General features: G+C 43.3%; 1 protein-coding gene across 10 annotated transcripts in view; it reads right to left on the reverse strand.

Annotated features, from left to right (window-relative positions):
• Positions 1-24,844, reverse strand: part of ZMYND11 (zinc finger MYND-type containing 11) — a 135,880-nt gene extending 111,036 nt beyond the window's left edge. For 6 of the 10 annotated variants that reach the window (XM_086715090.1, XM_086715089.1, XM_086715088.1 and 3 more), the window contains exon 1: positions 24,610-24,760. The gene's annotated coding sequence lies outside the window, so the exon portion shown is untranslated. Of the gene's footprint in view, positions 1-23,524; positions 23,809-23,909; positions 24,061-24,322; positions 24,485-24,609 lie in introns of those variants that run through there. The other 4 variants (XM_086715084.1, XM_086715082.1, XM_086715083.1 and 1 more) reach the window with 4 other exon arrangements.
• Positions 24,845-25,955: the final 1,111 nt, after the last annotated feature.

Raw genomic sequence — 25,955 nt, forward strand, 5'->3', positions numbered from 1 at the left:
CGTAATGTAAAATTAATTAAAAAGAACATAAATGTCTCTCTCCTTATAAAGCAAAGACATACAAGTATCTCACAAAAATATATAGCAAAGAGGTATAAATATTTGCTTTTAGACAACACCACTAACTTTGCATTTCTACATTGTTGGGCCAAGGAAAATTTTTTGTAAATGTTTACTTATTTATTTTGAGAGAGAGAGAGAGTTAGCATGAGCAGATGAAGGGGAGGGAGAGAGGGGGAGAGAGGGGGAGAGAGGGGGAGAGAGGGGGAGAGAGGGGGAGAGAGGGGGAGAGAGGGGGAGAGAGGGGGAGAGAGGGGGAGAGAGGGGGAGAGAGGGGGAGAGAGGGGGAGAGAGGGGGAGAGAGGGGGAGAGAGGGGGAGAGAGGGGGAGAGAGGGGGAGAGAGGGGGAGAGAGGGGGAGAGAGGGGGAGAGAGGGGGAGAATCCCAAACAGGCTCCCTGCTGTCAGTGCAGAGCCCGACCCGTTTCTTGATCTCCCAAACCCGGAGATCATAATGGGAGCCGAAATCAAGAGTCAGACACTTAACCCAATGAGCCACCCAGATGCCCCCGGACGAAAATTTTAACCAGTGATATAAACTGATGTCATCAGTTAAGTTTATGAAGTTACAAGCACATACATTGTATTCTTGGCATAACTTTGTTTTCTCTTAATTGAAGTGGTTTTAAGTTTTTATTTTAATTCCAATTAGTTAACAGGCAGTGTTATATTAGTTTCAGGTGTACAATATAGTGATTCAACACTTCCATACATCACCCGGTGCTCCTCATAACAAGTGCATCCTTGATCCCCCACCCACCTCCCCTCTGGTGACCATCAGTGTGTTCTCTAGAGTTAACAGTGTACCTTGGTTTGCCTCTCTTTTTCCCTTTGCTTATTTGTTTCTTAAATTGACATGAGTGAGATCGTATGGTATGTGTCTTTCTCTGATGGACTTATTTCACCTAGCAGAATACCCTCTAGCTCCATCCATGTCATTACAAATGGGAGGTGATTTCTTAACTACTTTTACTAAAGTGTTTCGAACACTTAACCACTAACTCTACAATATTAAAGGAAACTACTGTTAGCGGTCTACAGCAGTTCACACAAAGCATACCTAATTTTGTTTACTGGGCAGGAAAGAAAAGAGAGAAGCAGTCTTACGGCAGTCTCTTCGGCAGCAAAGGCTTTCATGACGTGCTCCTGTTAAAAACCAGCCTTTGGGTCATCACGTACACAGGTTTATGAGCGCCTGTTTGCCTAGCACTGCTCTAGGTACTCAGGACGTGGTGGACAACTCAGAAAGGGGGTCGGGCAGACAATACACATAAAAACAAGACGAATTCAGACAGTGCCAAGTCCTATAAAGAAAATAAAAGGCAATGGTGAGGCCTCCTGAGACGATTAATTTTACGTGTCAATTTCACAGGCCACCAGCCCAAGGCTGGTTAGACACAGTTTCTGGGTGAGATCAACATCTGAATGGGTGCACTCAGTAAAGCGACTTCCCTCCCCACAAAAGCGGGCCTCCTCCAATCCACGTGGGGCCTGGGCCTATTAGGGTGGCTGGTCAGCTCATCTCATCTTCTGACTTGGGACAGGGATTTACACCATCAGCATCCCTGGCTTTACTTGGACAGGAACGCAACACCAGCTTTCCTGTCTCCAGCTTACAGATTTGGGGACCTCCCAGCCTCCATAAACAAAGTGCAAAACCAATCTCCACGTGTGTGCGTGCATGTGTGCTGTGGGTTCTGTGTCCCTGGAGAACCCTGCCTAGTACAGCTCCTTTACACTGGCTGGTCACATTGCCATGGCAGTGTCATTAGTGTTCATTCACGAGATATTTGTAGTTCTTGTCCCTGGCACTAGTAGGACTGAACTCCCCCACTGCCCTTAAATTAGGTTTGGCCACGTAACTAGATTTGGCGAATGGAATCTGTGTAAAAAGGATCTATACCAATTCCATTTTGGAAGATTTAGAACCTCTCTCTCTCTGATAGGGTATGCCCTTTTTTCTTTATGCCATGGGTAAAGCCAGATGGTGGCTGCTGTGTCACCCTACGTCCCAGAATGAGGACAGTGCACAGCAGTGTTCCCAGACCATCTGTAAGGGACGTGTCAGATGGGCAAGAATCACTCTTCTTTAAAGCCACTGAGATGTGGAGGTTGCTTGTTATGGCAGCATAACCTAACCAATCCTGATGATCCTAGAATATTAGGGAGATTCTATTTGAGGTAAGACCTGAATGATGAAAAAGAGCTAGTCATGTGAGAAAGCCTGGGATGGAGGAAGGCAGAACGCACAGTGGCTGTAATGTGCAAAGAGACAGACAGGTATGCTGAGACCCGAAGTCCAGAGTGACCACACCAGTGTGGATTTCCACATAATTTCAATAGGCAGCAACAAACAGGATTTTAAACTTCAGAAGAGTAGAAGAGGCAACAATCTGATTTAAGAAAGTAATCCTTAGATGACAGAATAAAGATTTTTCTATTTTATCCCCTTCTCTAAAAGCAACAAACAAAAAAAATATCTTTGATGAACATATACTCTACAAAAAAATGAAAAAAATATAAGAAGATAAATGAACTATAAATGTTCTGGCCAAAGAGTGAAAGATCAAATTTACACAGGGGTGTAGTAATGAGAAGCAGGCCACCGGCCTACAACTCCAGGAAAATTTGGGAACAGGAGGCAGCAGGTGCAGGGATAACCAGGGATGCTGAATAAATGGCCTTACTTAATAGATTGGATAAGAAGCCATTAGACTCCTGCAGCTATAGTGCTGTCAGGCAGGTTCAATCAGACATCCACCCATCCTCATCCCTGAGGGAACAGGAGACAGAGGCTATGAATAGGTAGAACCAGAAAGTGCATCTGGCAGCAACAAGGGTGGTGGTGATATACAAGCGAAAAACAGGAGGTTCAATAAAAAGCTACACGATGAATTGTAAATACCTGGCAGCTCCTTTCTACCACTAAATTCCAGGTACCTAATCTCAGGCTCAGGCAAGAGGCCAGATGAGAACTTTGTGGAGAAATTAAATTATCACAGACACTGATGTCCGAGGGAAACTAAGAAGCAGCCATCTGGCCCACTGACATCCTTATTGTAAAGCCCACACACAGAATTTCAAATATCTTTCTAGTGCCTCACCCTTAAATATGGACAGACAGCCAAGGATCACTAGACACTGGTGAACAGTTTCTCAATAAAACAAAGAAAAAGGCCGTATCATGCAAACAGAAAACCAGGGGAGGTGGGGGAGGACATGAGACTTAAACAGAAAATGCAGGAATAGTAAAGATTTTCAAAATACACATAACGAATATCAAAGAGATGGAAAAGAAAATGTATCTATGAACCCATAAATAGAACATTTTGTAAACAGGAATGTTGAGAAAATATTTAAAGATGATGAATAACAAACCCTGCTAAAGGAATAGAAGATAAGTTTAGGCTATGTCCCATAAAGTTGAAGAAAAAGACAAGAAACGCACAACAGGAGACCAGAGGAGAAAATCTTATAGGTGATACAATATCCAAATAACAAGAGTTTCAGAAAGAGTATCTGGAGGGGAGAAAGTTATCCAAGAAATAATTCAAGGAAAGAACCTAGCAATGAAGACAGGCATGTGCAGGGGAAAGGGCCCATCAGGTGCCCAGCACAGGAATGGGAGGAGGGCCAAAGCACGCTGCCTTCAAAGGTCAGAACACCAGCGGAAAGCAGCAGAGCCCCCAGGCTGCCACAATCTGAGATGTTTCGGATTTCTCAACAGCAATGTAGAAGCTAGGAAATGATGGGAGAATGCCTTATAATGCTGAGGAAAAATTATTTTCAACCCAAATTTCTGTAACTATGCAAACAATCAACTAGTGAAGGTTGAATTTATTGCAAAGAGATTTTCCATCTGCACATAACCCGGAAAAGAATGCCCTATGCACCCCTTTTCAGGAAGCTATGAATATGAATAAATACACCATAATTAAGGAAGACCCGGGAACCCTGTGCTATCTAGGAAACAGGACTGAACACAGGAAGCAGGCAGCAAATTCCTGGAGTGAGTGCTCTAAGGCAGAACCGGAGAGTATCCTGTCCACATCAGAGAGAAACATAAGAGGGAACAGGGTGAAATGGAGAATTTCTTAGATTCAATAAACACACAAACTTATACTATAAACAATAAACAATACACATAAATTTATGGATATCCTTGCAGAAATCTTAAATAAAATTTTTGCAAACAGAACCAAACAGCACATTAAAATAAATGCAGTTTTCCAGGAATGAAATGATGGTTCAATATTAGGAAATACATTAACATAATTAACGTGAGAAGGGCTAAGAATATGATCACCTCTGTAAATGCTGAAAAGGCGCTTGACAAAATTTAACATCCATTCATGTAAAAAAAAATGAATTGAGGGAACTATGTGTACATATACATGCATGTAGCAACAAAGTCAGCATTAATGAATTACTCTGCTAGAGTAAATAAAGAATTATGGGTCCTCACTACATTGTTCTCATTTAATACTGCACTGGAGGTACTTATCAGTGCAGTTACACAAGAGGAAGCAATCAGAGGAACAGGAATGCGGGGGAAGGTAGCAATACCTCTATTTGCACACACAGATGGTATGATCATGTATCCAGAAAACTAAGAAGAATAAAAAATTCAACCAAAATACTTTATTTAATAGGATAAAAAATTAACATGCAGCAGTGTCTTCATATACATAATTTAGAAGAAACAAAAATATATCCCATTTATAACGAAAGATTAAAAACAATGAAGTATCTAGTAGTCATAAACTTAAAGAAATACACAAACCAATATGGTGAGAGTTATAACATGCTCCTGAAAAACACAAATGTATAATCGAATAGCTGGAAAGATACCATGTTCTCAGGTAGAAAGGCTCAGGATCATCAAAATGCCAATTCTTTCTAAGTAATTTAGAAGGTAATACAATTTTAATCAAATATTCAAAATTATTTTCTTAAGAAAACGGTTTCATAAAACTTCATTAGGAAGAATAGCAAGAATTTTCACAAAAAGAAAAACAATGAGGAAGAGCTAACCCTACCAGGAATTAACACATAACTAATTATTAGTAAATATAATTAATAAGTGCGGGACTGGCACATGAAAAGAGATTAATGCATCAAGATAGAAAGTTGAGATTTAGTCCCAAGTGCTTACGGAAATCTTTTAGAAGAGTAATCTGAGACTCCATTTTACCATTTCTCACCTATCAGACTATTGGAAGTAGAAGAGCCTGGCAATATCCTCTGCTGTACAGCAGCACAGCAACAACCCTCCTCACACCCTGCTGGTAAGAACACAAACACCACAGTCTTCATGTGAGGAAGGTGGCAGTAACCACCAAAATCATGTATGCATTTACTAGTTGGGCTAGCAATATCACTGACACAATCACAAATGATATGCGCAAAAAGCCTATTATAGCGCTATCTGTAATATTAAATCAATAGGGGACTGGTTAAACATAGCATGGGGCACCCACCCAGTGGAGTACAAAGCAGGTATAAAAAAGAACGAGGGGTCATGTGAAAAGGCAACCAAGAAATGGGCTTCATGAAAATTAAAAGCTTTTTTGCTTCATAGCACACCATCACGAAAGTGAAAAGACAATCCACAAGACAGAAACTATTTGCAAATCATGTATCTGAAAAAGGACTTCTATGCATACTCTACAAAAAAAAATTCTTACAATTTGATAATAAAAAGACAACCCACTTGAAACATGGGCAATGATATGAAAAGATATCAGGATATAAGGAGACATTTCTCCAAAGAAGATAAACAAATGACCAACGACCACATGAAGAGACACCCAACATCATCGGATCACTAGGAAAATGCAAATCAAAACCAAAGTGAGATATTACTTGACACTCATAAGAAAACTCTACTCAAAAAAACAAGACAAAAGCAAGTGCCAGCTAAGATGGAGAGAAGTTGTATCCTCACACAACGCTAGTGGGCAGGTAAAATGATGCAGTGGCTTTTGAAAATAGTGTGGCAGTTTCTCGAGAGGAGGCATATGACCCAGCAATTTTTCTAGGCAAATGACCAAGAGAATTGGAGAGATGTTGGTCAAATGGTATAAGCTTCCAATTTGAAGATAAATGAGTTCTGGGGGTGTAATGCATAGCACTGTAATTACAGTTAACAATACTATATCATACACTTGAAAGTTGCTGAGCAGTCAGATCTTACATGTTCTTACCACAACAGAAATCATAACTATGAGATGTGATAGAGGTGTTGGCTACCTCCATGGTATAATCATATGGAAATACATAAGGTATCAAATCAACACACAGTACACCTTGTTATGGCAATTAGATCTCAATCAAAAAGAAAAACCTATGTCCAACAAAACTTGTGCGGATATAGATATAGCAGCGTGATTCGTAACAGCCAAAAAATGAAAACAACGCAAATATCCATCAACTGATGACTGGATAAATAAAATATGGTCTATCTACTAGGTTACTGATCATACAACGGAAAACTCCTGAACCATAAAACGGAAGGAAGTACGGACACCTGTTACATGGGTGAACCTTGAACACGATGCTCAGTGAGAGAATCCAGACTCAAAAGGCCACATGCCCTAGGACCCCAATGACAGGAAATATCCCGAATGGGCCCATCTACAGAGACAGCAAGCAGAGGAGGGGCTGCCCGGGCTGGGAGAGGTGAATGGGGAATATGTTAATGGATTCGGGGTTTCCTTCTGGGGTGTGAAAATACTCTAGAATTAGAGAGTGAAAGCACTGCACCACCTTGAGAATGTGCTAGAAACCACTGAACTGCGCACTTAAAACACAAGTCACAGAAGCCAAAGGACACAGCTTATTCACGTGAGGAGTCTTACAAAAGTAGAATTACATGAATCTTCTGTGCTTTAATAATTAACATTTTGCCACACACACACACAAACACACACACACACACACACACACACACACACACACACACACACACACACACATATATATATTTAACTTTATTTTTTGAGCAAGTATGGGAGGGGCAGAGACAGAGAGAGGGAGACAGAGAATCCCAAGCAGGCTTCACACTGTCAGTAAGGAGCCCAATGTGGGGCTCAAACTCAGGAACCGTGAGATCATGACCTAAGCTAAAACCAAAAGTTGGATGCTTAACTGACTGAGCCACGCAGGTGCCCCTTTGCCACAGATTTTAAATCTTAATGCTTATTTTTGAGACAGAGGGGGAGAGAGCACAAAGGGCAGGTGGAGGAGGGGCAGAGAGAGAGGGAGACACGGATTCTGAAGCAGGCTCCAAGCTGTCAGCACAGAGCCCAACGGGGGCTCAAACTCACGGACCGTGAGATCATGACCTGAGCCGAAGTCAGACGCTTAACCAACTGAGCTACCCAGGCACCCCCTGCCATGTATTTTAAATCTAAATTACTTTCCTCAAGTTCCCAAGACCTAGGTATCAAACACTCAATACTGTACATAGTAGCTGATCCTTAATAACAGAAAATAACAATTAATTATAAAATTCAGTTTAAAAAAACTTAAAACTCTTTATAATATCCTCTTCTACCACCAAAAAATATCAAAGAAATGTCAGATTATATACTGCCAAGTTTCAAATATCAATGAAAAGATCTGTACTTACATAACCTAAAATATTAATATGAAGGTAATTTTTGTTTGTATTCCTAATCTGACTCAAATTACTTTGTGCTTTTACTAGGTAAGTACTCTGAGTCATGTGCTGGATAGTGATGAAAATGCAGACCATACTATGCTGTCTCTCAAAAGAATATAATCCACCAATCTACCTCCAAATGTATGGTTTTCACACTATCTAAACGTGACAGCACTAGTTGGTTTTTTTTTAATTTCAATAAGTGTCTTTAAGCTAAAGTATGTATCATATCTGATTATATTTATCTTAAGAAATTAATCACGTGGCAAGGAAAAAAGCTTTTCCAAAGAGTTACTGTTACAGGACTCATAAGTAAAACAACTAAAATACAAAAATAGTTTATCCTTATTTAAAAACAAGACATGTAAGAACTGTTGAGTCATGATATTGTACACCTGAAACTAATATAACATTGTTAACTATACTGGAACTTAAAATAATTAAAAACAAGATGTATAAATCTTCCAAGTAAGTATGATTTTTTTAAATGTTTTTAATTTATTTTTGAGAAAGAGTACAGGGAAGGGGCAGAGAGAGGAGGAGGCAGAGGATCTGAAGTGGGCTGTGAGCTGTCAGCACAGAGCCCGACGCGGGGCTCGAACCCATGAACCATGAGATCACGACCTGAGCTTGTCAGCTGCTTAACCGACTGAGCCACCCAGGTGCCCCTGATGAGGATTTTTTTTAAGCGTTAAAATTTCCTTAAAGCAAGGTGACTGGCAATCAAACATCTATCAGACACAGTCTAGCTGCTTAGACAGCATGTAGAGATAGCAAACACGTTTCCCTAATAACCCAGGGTGGTCACCATGCGCAGAGACACCTACCTACCTACCTCGGGGTGTCACAGAGCAGGTGTCTGTGCTGTGGGGCTCTTAGCAGAATCCCTGACGTCTACCCACTAGATGCCAATAATTTCTAAGGCATGACAGTCAAAAATGTCCCAGGTCTCCAGACACTGCCACATGTCCTGTGGTGAGCTCAGGTTGCAAATCAGACATGCTTTTTACATATGTGTGCTTGACTTCTGTTAATTTTCTATCTCCTCCCTTACTGTTCACCACTGACCCACTAACCTCTTCCCAGCATGCATGTTTCTTAAAAGATGCGCTTTTCCTTTAAAAGCTGTTTTAAATATCCACCAAATATCAGACCACCACCCTGATGACAGATGGTTTCCCAGGGTCATGCTGTAAGAGGGTAGGAGTTCTCTAAATAAAGGGTATGAGTTTTTAGATTTCTAACCACTGTGGATATCAGTTAGCCTCTCTAGATTTTTTGGTCTTTTCATTCTTTTTTGAGTGATCTCTGTATGCCCGACATGAGGCTCGAACTCACACTCCCAAGATCAAGAGCCACGCGCTCCAACGACTCGTTTTCATTTTCAATCAAAACCAAAAGTGCAAAAACTGTATCCTATCTTATTTTGCTTTTCTTAAGATTGCCACTGAGGCTAAACATGTCTTCACGTTTTTTTAACATGTGTAACCCTTTTCTACACAAGTGCTTGTCTGTGTTCTCTACAGAAAAAACCACTAGGAAAAGATGTCCAATTAAAGGAAGTCAAAATAAGAGGAATTTTCTCATATTTCACTTGTAGCCATGAAGTTTCGGGTAAAAATAAAAGATACAAACATGAAACGAACATAAAAGCCCTTACACAGAAAGACTTCAGATACATACCTACGGCAGATTCTCATCATTTGTAGAACTCACACGTGTGAACTCCCCTCTTGCTGAAATCCGCACCTGTGGCCACAGTCACTCAGGACAGGACACTTTCCCAGCTCCCATTCCGCCTCCTGTTCCAGCCCAGACAGTAAACAGTGCCCTTTCTGCAGTCTACTTAATGCACGTTTTTTGCGTTTCTGCGCTCTGTTGGTGATCTCCCAGCTTGAACAGTCTAAGCGAGGGCTCCTGAGCACAGCAGGCTGTGGCTGCCTCCTGGAGAGGGTGCGCGTGTCAGGCAGGCCTCATTCAGGCAGCCGGTCACAGGGCTGTCCCTAACAACTCACCTGCCCCGTCACCCAGAACCAGGCAGGAGAAGTGCACCCATTCGTGCCTGAGGCTACTCCAGAAAGTGCTACGGTAACACCTACGGTGCTCAAAAGATGGAAAAGCAGCTGCATTCGTGGATCCAGGCGATGATAACAGATCAAAAAGTGTAGTGGACAGCATTGTTCTGAGGTGAAAGTCCAAGAAATTTACAGTCCAGTTACCTGGGGTCAAGAAAACGCTAGATCCTCCTCAGGTAGTGCTGGCTGCCTGCCATGTTTCAAAAAGTGACACCATATGAAAAAAGGTTAAATTTGCCTGCATATACTGGCTTGTTTTATAAGGATTTTAGCAAATGACACTGTAGAACAGAAATGGCATTTCTGTTTACAAAAACGTGAGCAGAGGGCTAGCAGGAACGTAACCCTGTATTTTTCCCTCAGAAGCAAAGGATCAATGTTGGTGAATTCCCTGTCTGTGGTGACCTGACATAACATTACTGTGAATAAAAAGACGGACTATGATTATAATAAAATGTAATCTTTACTTTTCAGAGGTTTTAAATAGTCATTTTTATAACATGATAAAGCGAACATCCTGCAAACCATTTTAAGCAGGGAGATGAAGAAAACCAAAGCTTTTATGAGCTTTCCAGTTAGATATACAGCCAAGGCTGATCATTGCCACCATGGCAGAGTATTCCCTGTCCCTCATAACATTATTCCCAGTATTCCCTGTCACTCATAACATTATTTCCTAACAAGTCAGTTAAAATGACATGATCACGGTCTTTCAGGAACTTAAAAAACTATGAACAGGGTCATAATGTTTGTGTCGAGAATTATTTTTTGAAGCCATTATTTACAACACAGCAACCATACCAGCCCATGCTAAGTTAACCAGAAGGCGTCGTTTCTCAAATATTTTTTTCCAAGAGGAATCTGTCATAATTTGCAGATTGTACAATGGTAAACATCAACTTTGAAGGACACATAACAATTCTGTACTTCAGAAGCGACAGAGTATGAACTATTTAGGTACACATCAGCACTGTACTAAGGAGTTCAACAGCAGAGGGACAACAGGAAGGTCCATGTCATCCGCTGTAGAGAGCTTATACTACAGGTAACATCTATCGCTTAATAAATGTTTGAATGAAGGGTCACCTCGGTGGCTCAGTCAGTTAAGCATCCAACTCGGTTTCAGCTCGGGTCATTATCTCACAGTTCCTGGGTTTGAGCCCCATGTCAGGCTCTGCATTGATAGTGTGGAGCCTGCCTGGGATTCTCTCTCTCCAGCCTTCCCTGACTTGCTAGCACACGCTCTTTCTCTCAAAATAAACTTTAAAACAAATAAATCTTTGAAGGAATTTAATCGGTTTATACAGACCTCTCTTTCTTCCTAATACGTTTGCCTATAAAATATCATCTCTTTAATGCATGAAATTAGACCAAACTTTGCAGGTGAACTTTTCCACTGTGTAGATTCTGATTACATGAGACTCAATGAGAATTTTTTTTTTAATTTTTTTTTCAACGTTTATTTATTTTTGGGACATAGAGAGACAGAGCATGAACGGGGGAGGGGCAGAGAGAGAGGGAGACACAGAATCGGAAACAGGCTCCAGGCTCCGAGCCATCAGCCCAGAGCCCGACGCGGGGCTCGAACTCACGGACCGCGAGATCGTGACCTGGCTGAAGTCGGACGCTTAACCGACTGCGCCACCTAGGCGCCCCAATGAGAATTTTTTAAAACCCTTGGGGCGCCTGGGTGGCTCAGTCAGCTAAGTGTCCGACTTCGGCTCAGGGCATGATCTCCCAGTTCATGAGTTCGAGCCCCACATGGGGCTGTGTGCTGACAGCTCAGAGCCTGGAGCCTGTTTCAGATTCTGTCTCTCTCTCTCTCTCTCTGCTTCTCCCTGGCTCTCACGGTCTCTCTCTCAAAAATAAACATTAAGAAAAATTTTTAAACCCTCAATTATTTAGCAGTCCACTTAAGGATATTTTACTCTCATGAAGGAGCAAATCTTATTTTACTGTACGTGAATTTTATTATAATGAATGACAAGAGGAGAACTAAGAAGTTATGGGACCATTTTGCAGATCACAGATCGCAAACACACAAAGCAGGGGGAGACAGTGGCACGCGGGCTCCCGGCACGCACTCTTGGAACAGCGGCAAACATCAAGAGAAGAATGCATTTCAGCTGACACCTAACCTCTGAGCAGGCCTGGGTAACACGCATTCTTGTCTTGTTTTTTATATTGAATGGATGTAATAAACATATCAAAGCTTATAATATCTTTGAATTCCATGTTTTATTACATCTTCCAGAAACTATGAAATCTTAACCACTACCTTACACGTAGCAAAGTGTATGGCAAGAGAGGACACAGACAACAACAGACACTGATGAGCACTTTCCACAGCTGAAGCGCCAAATACCCATCATTTTAATACAACCTCTGTTCCTAAAGTACTCTGAGTTTTAGTTTGGTTAAAATGTGTTTCCTGCAACCCTGAAGAAAGGTGTCAAAAAAGGTTTGGTCTCATTCACATTTCTGGCCTGTGCTTAGTAACTCCTAGGCCACTGTGTTAAGAAGGATTTTAACCTGTAAACTTACAGGTTATTGGGAACGAGGGGGAGGGGAGGCAGTCCCCAGGAAACTACAAGAAGTATGTAATTATTAACTCTGGTTAATGAAGGCACATTGTTTTCTAAAATAATCCCATCACATCAGCTTTAGAAATGGCTGCAACCAGGGGCGCCTGGGTGGCGCAGTCGGTTAAGCGTCCGACTTCAGCCAGGTCACGATCCTGTGGTCCGTGAGTTCGAGCCCCGCGTCAGGCTCTGGGCTGATGGCTCGGAGCCTGGAGCCTGTTTCCGATTCTGTGTCTCCCTCTCTCTCTGCCCCCTCCCCCGTTCATGCTCTGTCTCTCTCTGTCCCAAAAAAAATAAACGTTGAAAAAAAAAAAATTAAAAAAAAAAAAAAAAGAAATGGCTGCAACCAGACATGCCCAGGGGGCTCCACCAGTGGAGTGTGTGCAGCTCTTGATCTCAGGAACCTCTTGATCTTAGGGACTGAGTTCAAGGCCCACGTTGTACATACTTTAAAAGAAAAAAAAAAAGTATGGGGCCCCTGGGTGGCGCAGTCGGTTAAGCGTCCGACTTCAGCCAGGTCACGATCCTGTGGTCCGTGAGTTCGAGCCCCGCGTCAGGCTCTGGGCTGATGGCTCAGAGCCTGGAGCCTGTTTCCGATTCTGTGTCTCCCTCTCTCTCTGCCCCCTCCCCCGTTCATGCTCTGTCTCTCTGTCTCAAAAAAAATAAACGTTGAAAAAAAAAAATTAAAAAAAAAAAAAAGAAATGGCTGCAACCAGACATGCCCAGGGGGCTCCACCAGTGGAGTGTGTGCAGCTCTTGATCTCAGGAACCTCTTGATCTTAGGGACTGAGTTCAAGGCCCACGTTGTACATACTTTAAAAGAAAAAAAAAAAGTATGGGGCCCCTGGGTGGTTCAGTCGGTTGAGCGTCTGACTTCGGCTCAGGTCATGATCTCGTGGTCTGTGAGTTCGAGCCCTACGTCAGGCTCTGTGCTGAGGGCTCAGAGCCTGGAGCCTGCTTTGGATTCTGTGTCTCCCTCTCTCTCTGCCCCTCCCCTGCTCATGCTCCATCTCTCTCGCGGTCAAAAATAAACATTAAAAAATAATAAAAAAAAAAGTATGGAAGCACTTTGGAAGAGGTTGTGGTCCCGCATCTCTCCCTGAAGAAGTGACATTTAACCCAAAGCCTCCAGACATTTAAAATTAACCAGCAAGGCTGAAGCAAAGGAAGAGTAGCATCAAAGGTGGTTCTGTGTGCATGAGCCAGACTGCAGGGAGGAGCTTCATAAGCCATTATGAAGGATTCGAGACTATAACGTAAGACACTGGGAAGTCACTGAAGAATTGTCCAGCCAAAGAAAGCGATTCGTTCCCCAACAGCTTTTTGGCTCGGAGGGTCATTCAGTATCAGTCATAGTAATTCCACCCTCCTCACTTCTACTTCTAGGACAGATGCCCTTGCCCCTAAAAAACAGCCTCCTCCTTCTCTGAGTATCAGTAGTTCTAGACGTGATGCAGCCATCTTGCAACCATGAGGGGCACTAGTCTCAGAACAAAGCTGCTGCTGGGGGCAGGGGTGACTGCACAAGGGAAAGACAGGCCTCCAAGCTGCTGACAGGAGGACCCACAGTCCGTCCTATCCCTGGACTTCCAGTGTGAGCCACGGTCTTCTCCGAGTTTGAACTGAAAGCATCTAAGCTGATACAGTAACTACCACCATGTTGATGATAACAGACCATGAGCAGGGATGAGACTCTGGAGGGAGCCAGGCAGGAAAAGAACAGGATTCCGAGGGCAGAGCACAGGGGCACCTCACGTTCACTTCTAGGTAGAAGAGCATCTCGGGGGTGCAGGGGTGGCTCAGTCGGTTGAGCGTCTGCCTCCTGATTGCAGCTCAGATCCTGATCCCAGGGTTGTGGGATTGAGCACAGTCTCCCTCTAAAATAAAGAGGAGAAAGAGGAGGAGAAAGGGCAGCAGCATCTGGCAAACACAGAAGCAGCAGTCAGAAGTGCTCAAGAGAAGCTCAAGAGTGTGGCATTTCAGAAACCAAGGAGGGGATGGTCAGCCGTGCCTCACAACCACAGAATGAAGCCCGACAGGTCACGTCACCGTGACCTCACTGGAGCAGCTTCAATCACCCGATGGTGGAGGACACTGGACTAGAAGAAGTGGAGAAACAAAGGGGGAACGGTTCTTTTGACGGGTGCTCAGAAAGGTTAGTACAGGAGAAAAGAAAACCAGAGCAGGTGTGCAGTTCAGCACGATGTCTGCTGTTTTGTGTTATTCTGTGATGGTGGGAGATGTCAAATGTGTCTGACAGCAGGTGAGAGGCTTCTGGAGGGCAGATGTGCAGAGCACAGGTGAAGAGGACGGCAGGTGCAGCATGTTACTTCCCACACTTCGCCCAGGAGAAAGGGCTCTAGTAAGTCAGGACAGAAAGTGGAAAATGAGGCCAGCTGAGAAATCCAGCAGGATTTAGAGCCCAGATGGTGGTGTAGTGCCTACAGTACGCAGGCAGTCTTGTCCACCTCCACGCACCATGTACAGCACCATACTAGGAATTATACCAAAATCTCCGTCAGGGTTCTCAGGTCAAGGAACTGGCAAGATGATTATGGGGTAAAGTTTAAATAAAAACAAGCAACAGAATACGAACCAGCTGAGGCTAATGCAGTTCAACTGAGGGACAAATCACTGACGGCTGGCAGTAAGGAGGAGAAGACGAGACTCAGCGGAGAACGTAAATGCCCACAAACTGTCAAGTAAATTTTGAGTTGACTTCACCATTGGCAGTGGAATGAGGAAGTGAAAGGTGGATACCCAACCAAAAGTTACAAACTATTATTAATATTAACCAATATACTTGCTCACTGAAAACAAGCAAAACAAAAACAAACACCCACTGTTGGAAGGATAAACAATTACTGGCTAAAGAAGTTTCACATAAAGCACAGCAGGGCATAACAGCAGGCCAAAATTTCCTGAATGACAGGGTTGTCGTAGTCCCCAGGGGAGAAAGCGAAGGACACGTTCACAGAGACCTCCGTGCACTGCCTGGTAACAGATTTCAGGCCTCAGCGCAGGGAAGAGACCAGAAGCAGAGCCTCCCGCCACCCGGGGTCCAGGACACGGAGGACAGATGCTGCAACAGCCAGCATTCAGTTCAGCATTTCATATGAAAGAATTCAGATTTTTCTCAATTACTTCCTATAAATCAAACTTCCTGTGATCCTGCTCCTATTATTTACAGTATTTAGAATCATTCTAGGAAGCGGCACCTCTACTGAAGAACAAACACTGACTCCTGGTCCTACACCCATCTAACATCCCCACTCTATTCTTCAAGGTGAAACTCTAGAAGACGATGCTATTTAAAATACAATTCATATGAAGTTGGTTAGAAACCACTCACAAAATATCTTAGGCCTTCTAACCAACTTCGAATCAATAGCATGATACAAAGATTTTATTGCTGTAAAGCCTAGGATATTTTGTAAGTGGTGTCTTTGTAACACTGGCTTGCAAGGGGCTATGTTCTAACATTTTTCATGTCAACATCTCCATTTTTCTATGGTCCATATTAAGAATTGAGGTAGAAAATACCAGTTCACTAACACCAAACATTATTGAACACTCACAGGGTGATATTGATGTGGGTGCTACTAGACTTTTACCTGGGACTTGACAGTCTCAATTTGTCCTAAGGTACAGTATTCAATCTAGTAAATATTAAAACTTACTAGTTTAATGAAGGTTATTTATATACCATTGTACCAGAAAGCCACAGTTGGATTGACTATGGGCACTCAGCAGAACTTACTTTCTTTGGCTGTGAATAAATGGGATACAACTGTTTTATTCTAAATTGTAGTTAAAAGAAACTGAGAGAAGATTAAAAGTGCTATTGCTGGTCCTACAAAAACATTACTAAATTGGTTAGTTCTTCTGTCTACAACTGATATTTCAAGAGAATCCTTTTAAATTTAAATGGTTGACATTGATGCGGTCACTGATGTGATGTATGTTGAGAAGGAATACTAACTTCAACAATCACCTTGCAACAATATCATCATGGAGAGACCTGACTGCCTGAGGTCCGCCTATGGAAAATATATGTACTTTTACTTTAGTCAAATTACTTTTCAGTGTCTGATTTCTTAATTTTATGTATTTGAAATCTTGCGAATTAAGAATATCTGTAAATATATAGGTATTTAAAACTTTATGATAATAAATGTAATTCAGCAACACGATTCAGCAATTTTCTTTTCAGGGGCACCTGGGTGGCTCAGTCGGTTAAGCATCTGACTCTGGCTCAGGTCATGATCTCCCGGTTCATGAGTTTGAGCCCCACATTAGGCTCTGTGCTGACAGTTCAGTGCCTGGAGCCTGCTTCGAATTCTGTATCTCCCTCTCTCTCTGCCCCTTCCCTGCTCACACTCTGTCTCTTAACAATAAATATTTTTTAAAAAAATTTATTTTCAGAACAAGATAGTTAGGTACATCAAATTTATATATTACTTTGTAATGGTAAAGGCTCTAAAAAAATTTAAGCTACTTCAATTCTATACCTCCTTTTTTCCCCACAGGACACACAAGAGAATGTGATGTTATATTAACCCTCTGTGTGAATTTTTGCCTTATTAAACATTGTGCCTCATTTTATTAAAAGTGTTCTCTTGGGGGAAAAAAATGTGATTCTAACAACAGCAATTTAATAATTGCTTTTGAACATATCTGGTACTCTAAAACTGAGAAAATTATTTATAGGTAAGAAAATATGACAACACACTCTAAAAGCTGTGTGTTGTCACATGATGTAGAACTAGAAAAAGCAGTAAGAAGCCGGGGACCAGTAGGAAATGAAGTGTGCACAGGGCTGCTTCCTCCCCATCTAAAAACCAGCTGCCGTTTACCCTGGCTTCTACAGAAGTAGGGAGCCAAGAGAAAGCCTAACTTTAAACTGGCTTCGTGGTTGTTCAGCTTTGTGTTTGTTTCAGGTTGTTCACCTGAAAATAATGGGGACTAGAAGCTAGTTCTAATAATCCTCAGAAAATAAAATTTAAGTTTCAAATTATTCAAACAGAAGTTTCTTACCTGAAACAATCCAACATGACTAGAGATTACAAGAGACTTCTTAAAATTGTGTTAATACAGGTGTGCAGAGTAGTAAACTAAGAAGGTATTTCAAAAAAGAGATAACAGGTTTTTGACATTACATATTAAATGTTTTAAAATATAAGAAATATGTAGAGGTACCTGGGTGGCTCAGTTAAGTATCTAATTTCGGCTGGGGTCATGATCTCACGGTTCGTGGGATCGAGCTCCGCATCAGGCTCTGGGCTGACAGCATGGAAATCTGCTTGGGATTCTTTCCTTCTCTCTGCCCTTCCCCCACTTGTGTGCACGTGCACACTCTCTCCCCCTCTCTGCCTCTCTCTCAAAAATAAACTTAAAAAACAGGTTAAATTATAAGTACAATAGAAAAATAAATCACCTTAAACTTTATGTACTCTATAATTTAAAAAGACAACACCGCTAATGATAAATAAAATGCCTGAAAAATTAAATATGGTATCAGTGGAAATCCCAAATACATTAATCTCACTTGTTCCTACTGAAAGGATCGGGTAAAGTAGACGTGCATGTCAAAACCCAAAAATTAAGGACTTGATCTCCCAGACACCGTTTCTCAGGTGCATTTCTGAGACGGAAAAAAATCAACAGGCAGATAAGAATCTACAAAAAAAACTAAAAAGTTCACAACAGCTTTCAAGCCAAGATGGTTTCCATGCTCACCCTTTCATTAAGCCTTCTTCCTAAAAATCTTTCTACAGCCATTAAATGGGAAAACCATGTTTAATATCCCACTCTAACATCCCTTCTGATGAGTATCAGGATGGTCTGGATCTGTGCAGGCTACAACTCCATTCATCTAGGTCTCTCTTCACCATATGGTTCTCATATTACTTTATTTTAGATAATAGTAAACACCTACTGAATTCTGAAGCCTCAGTACTTACAGCTACTTCCAAGAAATTAGCTACTTCCATCCAAATTGAACTTATTTAGCAAAGGGAATGCTAAAAGCTTCCTCAAGACAATGACTTTTCCCTCTAATATAGCAAGAACACTCTATTGTTGGAGTGAATTCTGAAAATTCTCAGACATTTTTATATGTAAGTCTTAAAATGAAGATTGTAAGTTGGCCCCAACACCTGCACCAAGTTATCTTCATAGTGTGACTGCCAATAGTGACAGCAAGACAATGAGCCAATCATTGATGCCTGCTCTCAGATTACTAGCTGTCATTTACCAGAGAGATTGGAATTAACCAGAACTTTGCATTTGGAAAGTTCTGATTACCAGGAGGTACCTAACAGTCCTTTCTTCCCACCTCCTACTTTTTGTAAGGAGAGTAGGCATAGTGTTAAATTCTTTTATTACTCTGTGTGTGCTTTTTCAGGATTATAAATGTACATTTGGAGGATGAAGGTATAACAGTAAAAAGAGCCCAGTAGTTGGTAGGTTTTAGGGAAACAGCAGCCAAATAGAGTGTAAGTGTGGCAGTCATACACTTGAACTCAAAACCCATTTGATCATGTATGCTGTGTGACCTCTGGCACTGGTACTTAACCCACTGGGTCCAGCTGTCTCCTTGTAAGTCACAGGGTACTTACAACTGTACTGTAACAATGTAACTTATCATATAATCATACCGTAATAACACTTCTCTCCTTGTGCTGTAGCGAAGACTGAACCAGAGTATAACTGCCTAGTAAAGTAGGTGTTCACTAAGTGACACCTTCTTAAGAAAATGGTGCTGCCACAAGCATGGTGTAGATGATAGAACCTGGCTTTCTAAAACTGCCTGGAAGGTGAACTTCTCAAAGGACCTAATGTCAATACACAGCAAATTAAAATATATTTATGACAGATTCTCCTGCTATAAATCCCTGTATCTTCCTGATTAAAAAACAACAACAACAAAAACAAACTTAGCATTTTTTAATCCCAATTGTGAGAATTAGCATTAGGTGACTAACTTCCCACAAACCCATTAGAAATTTTGAATATTCTTGTGTTTACATGATACATGCCTACCTAGGTAAGAAGATTCTTCCCTCGTTATATTTTAAATTTACTTAGCATGTAAGCATATCAAACTGGGGAAAATATTAAAATTTTTAAGCGGGTCTACCTTTCACTAAATACTTAGATAATATCTGAAGAACATAAAAAAGTATTAATCACAACAAAGTTGTTTTTAAAAATCCTCATGTGATGAAAATAAAATCACAAAGTTACAAATCAGAATAAACCTGAAATCAGTGTTAAAACCTCAAAAGTAATCTTAACTCAAATGCAATATACTATTCCATGGCACCTATCCTTACTTTCTTCTGTCACCTTTCACTTGCTTCAGTAATTGTTACCTAGCAAGTGTCTAAAACATAAAGAACAATATTTATGTTTCCATAAAGAACAATGTTTAATGAACGAGATATTAAAACATTCTACCTATTGTCAGAAAATACAACATTTTAATGTAATCTTATGAAACAGTAATTATGGAGTAATGTGAACTACAAAAGCATTTATTTAAAACAAAATTAGGTAACCTACTATATTTAAATATTACTCAGTTCACAAAATAAATAAAACACCACACAAGTTTCATCAATACACATTTTTCCAATATAATGTGATCTGCGAGATATATTCCTCTCAACACTGAAGAACAGAGGAGTCCTAGGATGCCTGAAAAATGTGGACTTAACAGTATCCCATTACCTTTGTAATTTCTTTAAATTCATGTAAAATTAGGCAAACATTTAACCTTTTTAACCTTCCATATAATACAATGGAAGACTAAATGTCTAAATGTTTATTAGTTCCACATAGATTAGTTGTAAAATTGAGGTAAATAAGTATCTAACAATATACTAAATGTCCCTACTAAATAATGAACTACTACACAAATACTTTTTAACGTCCAAGTAAACATACAGACTATTTACACTTGTAAATAACTTTTGCATTAAGTATAATACAGCATTTTCACAATAAACAACTTTTCAAGAATTTTCTGCCTGAAAAATTATTCGTAACAGGCACACATACGTGTGATAAGATCTTTCCTTACGGCGGTACGACACGTTTAAAATAATACAGCTAAGACTTGATTACTCAAAAAGACCATACTCTTGGGTATTTAGATTTGGATTGTTCTCTCCCTCTCATTAAGCTTCGTTTGTATCACTTTACCTCCTATCACAGGGATCCTCAAACTTATGTTCTACAGAGCACATTCTCTCACAAAACCCCTCGTTTGCCCACTTCTTGTTAAAGAGCGTACGCTGGAATGGGGTGTGGTAGGAGGTGGTGGGGCCTCTCATATTAAAACAAAGACTGCTGTGCTGTAGGATTTCTAGAAGTGGAACAGCATATGTAAAGTACTTTGCACAATGGCTAAGACTCAATGAATATACAACATTTGGTCCATATTATTATGGTATTCATTTATGTGATGAACTTGTAGATACCAAATGTTTCAAAAATCAAGACCAAAACCACTGATGATATAGAGAACCTTTAGATCACTAATGACTGTCACGAAATCACTGCACCAAAGCAGATTTGTTTTTTAAATTTTGACAACGCCACCACAAAAAGTAACTTAAAGTTACTGCTCAAGACATACAAGTAAAAATTAAATTCAATTCAGTTATTTTTTACTTGTCAAAATTCCTAGTACAAATATTGGTGAAGGTTATGAATTCCTCTTCCAAATGAAGAGATGACAAGCAGTTATTCTTTATTCAGAAAGTCCTTCTGCTTCAAGTAAATATAAAACATACGACCTGAAGCAGTTACAGACAAGGTGACAGATGTGAGAAAAGAGAAAATGATTCACTGATTACCAACAGTTACAACAAGAACTCACACCATGTACTTCAGTTACCCAGACTCTTCATCAAAGATACAGAACTCAGGACAGGTGGGTGCCAGGCACGGGGGGAGGCAGGTAGGGAGTCAGTGTTTGTATGACTGGATATTAAGTTTTACAAAATGAAAAGAACTCTGGAGATGGACAGTGGTGATGGCTGCACAACAGTGTGAATTTAGTATCACCAGACTATACACTTTAAAATTAAGATGATAAATTTTGTTATGTATACTTTACCAGTAAAAAAAAAAAGAGTAAAAGCAAAAAAAAGTAATGATGAAAAGACCCTTAACACTGCTTCAAGTAAATGGACCACAAGGACTACAACAAACAAATGCTTGTTTTCCAACTTTCTGAAATGACTAAAGTTGAAAACACAGATTCCGAGGTGCACACCACCACAAATGGGTAAACAAGACACATGTGAGCACGACGTGCTGTAATTTCAGAGCTTCTCTCCTGTACACGAGTTTAAATTATTAGCCCGAATTTTACTCAACTGAACTGAATTAGTCTAATAGTGATCCATGCACCCATAGGCCTATGAGGTAGGTACAATTACTATCATTCCTGTATTCCAGATGGGGAAATTGAGACCAGGCATGGTAAATGTAATTAATTTGCCTGCTGTTACTTTGACAGAGGAGATTCAGACCCAAGTCATCTGGCTCAGGGATCATTTTGCTATGCCACCTCTCTGATCTAAATGACAAAAAAAAAAAAAAAAAAAAATCTAATCACCCTATTAAAAAAAGTTCAGTGTTAAGTCCAAGTTAAGGTTTTCAAACAGTGAAAAGTGTTTAGCTATCATAAGGCAAAGTCTGACCATTAACTCCATTTTTTTTTTCCAGATACACCCTCTTTACCTAAATGACATTTACTATGTAGAATTTAATGGATGGATAGTAAAGGAAGGTAAAGGAAATAGGACGCCAAAGGTTTAGGTCTTTAAGCAATATGAAGGCAGCATCTGATACCTCTATTACAAAAGCCAGAATTCTTCATTAACTTAATGTCTCAAGGTATGCCAAAGTGCATGGGTGTCTCTATTACAGTGCACGTGAGAGAATTACCTGAACAACCCCTAAGGAAAAAGGGGTAGAGTTAGGAAAGAGTTTACATAAACACGTGTCAATTCAAGGAAATCGGAAAAAAGACACCCCACTCCAAGTACCAACATAACCAGGTCCCAGGAATATTCAGCATGAGCTCAGAAGCGAAAATTAACATTTTAAGTGATCGTTCTCTGTAAATCATTTACAGGTGTATTTAAACACGTTGCAACAGGTAACTGCAGAAATAAATTGCCCACTTTACGAAATGTGAAAGGGAGATTCAGTTTTCTCATGAACATCTATGGGGAGAAAGTACCATGTAAAAGACAGAAATCCTCTGTTAACCACAGGTAGAGTTAAGAAAAAAAAAAAATTTGATTCTCTCATAATCACATCCCACATCTCCTACTCTTTGAATCTCTAGCCTAACCATCCTATAAAGGATCCACCAAAAATGACCATAACCAGCGCCAATTCGCCAAAGACGTGGAAAATAACATGCCTGTACAAAATTCATATTCTATCTTCTTACTGTACAAATTAGAATTCAGAAAAACCACAAAGGTGACAGTGCTTACCAGAAAGCAAACTTTTAAAGTACAACCAAGACCGTCTCCTCGATAACTTCCAACCTTTAGAGTCAATGACCCCAAAACCCGAAAAGGTTATGCATCCCACATTTAGAAAGCTACAACTACTTCATTTCTCACTTTAAAACCAAACAAGCCTTTTACTTTCTGCTTTTCAACAGACTAAATTCTTTTTAGGCAGGCTTACTGTAGGATGCAAAACACCGGATGAAGCGGACCTAAGGGCCCAGGACCTAAACCTCGGGGCACCCGTGGGTCCCTCCAACCTGCAGGCACCTGCCTTGAGCGCCCAGCCAGACCCGGGCCCAGGCCCCACGAACACCGCACCGCGGGTCGCACGGGGGTGGGGGTGGGGGGCGCGAGGGGCCGTCCACGTGGAACCCGGGGTCCCGGGCGGGCCTGCAATCGGCGGCCCCGCTCCGGACGCCGCGCAGAGGCCCGGGAGGACCTGTTGAGAAGACGGAGGCCTGGCGGCCGCCGAGGCTACCCCACAGAACGCGGACCCGGCCCCGCCTGGGTCCTCGGGGCCCGCCCTGCCCCGGCCGCGGCCGCCGCCCTCCAACAACGAGCCGCGACGGCCAGCGCGCCGCCGCCCTCCCCCACTCACAGGGCCGCGCATCCGCGGACCCCGGCCCGAGGGCCCCAGGCCTGGCCGCGCGGGAAGGGCCGGCCCGGCGGGCGGCGCTCACGCGACTCCCCGGCTTCCGGCCCGAGCAGGCCCTGCACGGTCCTCCTCCTGCGGCCCGCCCCTCCCGGACCTGCCGAGGGCGAGGGGGCGCGGGCGGGATCCCCGCAGGCCCCGCCGCCCCCGCCCGCCTGCACAAAGCCCGGCGGGCCACTCGGGGCGGTTCTCGGAGGGCGGGCGGCGAGCGCACCGCGCCGGCGGCCCGAGAGGCTGCAGCCGGGGCCGGGCTCCACAAAGCGACGGCGCCACCGCTCGGACGCCCCCGCCCGCGCCCCGCGCCCCGCGCCGCCGCGGCCGAGTCTCCCACCATTATGCTCCGGTCCTCGCCGCCGCCGCCGCCGCGCCCGGCCCTCCCCCTCCGCGCCCGGCCCCGCCGCCGCCGCGCCGCCTCCTTCCCGCCGCCGCCGCCGCCGCCTCCCGGGCCCAGGCCTGCGGGGCGCGGGGGGGGGGGGGGGGGGGAGGCTCCCCGCCTCCCGGCCTCCGCGCCGCCTCCGCGCCGCCTCCCCGCCCCGCCGCCGCCTTCCTGCCGGGCCTGCCCGCCGGCTTCGTGGGCCCGGCCTCCGCCTCCCCGGGCCCCCGGCTCCCCGCCGCCCTCCCCGACTCCGCGCTTCAGGGGCGCCATGTTGACAAGCCACCGCCGCGGACACCCGCGCGTTCCCGGCCGGGAAGGCGCGGCGGCCGGACCGGGGACTCGGGGGGCCCGCCGCCGCCCGCACTTACGGGGTCTCGGCGCCGCGCGGCAGGCCTGGGGGCGGGAAGTTGGGGCGCCGCCGCCGGGGAAAGTTTGCGTCCTGCGAGGCCGCGGCGCAGCTCACATGGCGGTGGGTGCGCGGGGCGGCCGCTCGCCCGGCCCGGCCTCCTCCACCTCCGCCCGCCCGCCCCCGGACTTTATTGTGTGGCCGGGCCGGGCGGGCCGCAGGGTGCGGGCCGCGCGGGGGAGCGGGCCGCGGGGTGCGGGCCGCGGGCTCCCTCCCGGCCGGGCCGGCGCCGCGCACGCCCACACCCACCTTCCCTCCGTCCTGTCCTCGGCGCCTGTCTCCGAATTTGCTTCAGCATATTCTTATATATCCACACATGCACTCGAGAGCAGCACACACGTGAAGGCTACGTACGTGCGGGCACGCGGGAGCCGGCGGCCCAGCGCACAAAGCGCCCGGCGCTCGCAGCATCGTCAGGTTCCGACCTGCGGGGCTGGGGGCGAGGCGGCCGCGTCTGCTCCGGTGGGCCGCGCGCCCGCAGGGCCGCCGGCTCCCGCAGGTCGGCAGATCCCGCGAACGTGCGGGCGAGGTCTTTCCAGCTCGGCCGTCAGAAACAATTGCAGGGAGGTGCTAGATTCCTCGTTCCAGGCGCGCACAGCCAGGACTGCGAGAGGAACAGGACCACCCGTTATCCACCTGGCTACACCCGTACAGGTGTAAGGAGAAGTATCTGTTTCAGTTTGTAATCCTACATCTAACCAGAGGAGATCCCAGTGAATGCTTTACTGAGACTCAGAGATAAACAGACTTTTACAGATTTCACATATTTTCCATAATGACCTTTCTCCGGTAGGACTTTGGAAGGAAGACTGACCTATCAGCCAAAATTTCTTACTCTGGTTCTCCTTGGACATATGTACTGAAAATCACTAGGAAGAGACCGTTCAAGAAATTTAAGGATTCTAATCCAATTTATCAATCTTCTTTCATACCTGGTCGCTAAGCCTAAGAATTTGGAAATGGGTAGTACTTGAATAGGTGTTCTATGATGCACACCACTCAAGGAAACAGTCTTTCCACACTCAACCCTGGATCTGATGCGTCTCACAGAGTTTTTGGTTAGATCAAGAGATGTCACAAGATAATTTTAAATCATTTTTACAGATTAATATATGTCTTTACGATCCAGGAGAGGAATTAAATGGTGTCAGAAAAAAATCAAGTCATACCTGATATTTAAACACTGGCCCAGAAATTCTAACAATGAACAGCTTTAAATCATCTTTTTTTTTTTTTTAAGTCATCTATAAAATAGAGGACTGCATGGTTCTGTGTATTTCCCGGAGGCTGCTCAAGTAAGACAAGTTCATGTATGTGTAAAAAAGGAAGCTTACCTTTTAGGAAAGAAGTGACTGTATGATTCCACATTTTCCTCCAGTTAAATTGTTTAGGCATCTTTTCAGTGTTCATACTCAGATCTTATCTCTCATTCTATCTAATCTAAGTTAGTTTATCCTCAAATTCCCAAATAGTTTATCCCCAAACTCCAAATTTGGACAATTCCCCAAATTGCCTAGAATTTAGCCCTTGGTTCCATTTTCCCTTCAGAACAGTTTCATTTACCTCATTTTTCTCTCAGCTGAGTGAATATGGAG

The sequence above is a fragment of the Puma concolor genome, chromosome B4, assembly GCF_028749965.1.
Source record: "Puma concolor isolate L17-30 chromosome B4, mPumCon1.1.hap2, whole genome shotgun sequence".
Taxonomy (NCBI): Eukaryota; Metazoa; Chordata; class Mammalia; order Carnivora; family Felidae; genus Puma; species Puma concolor.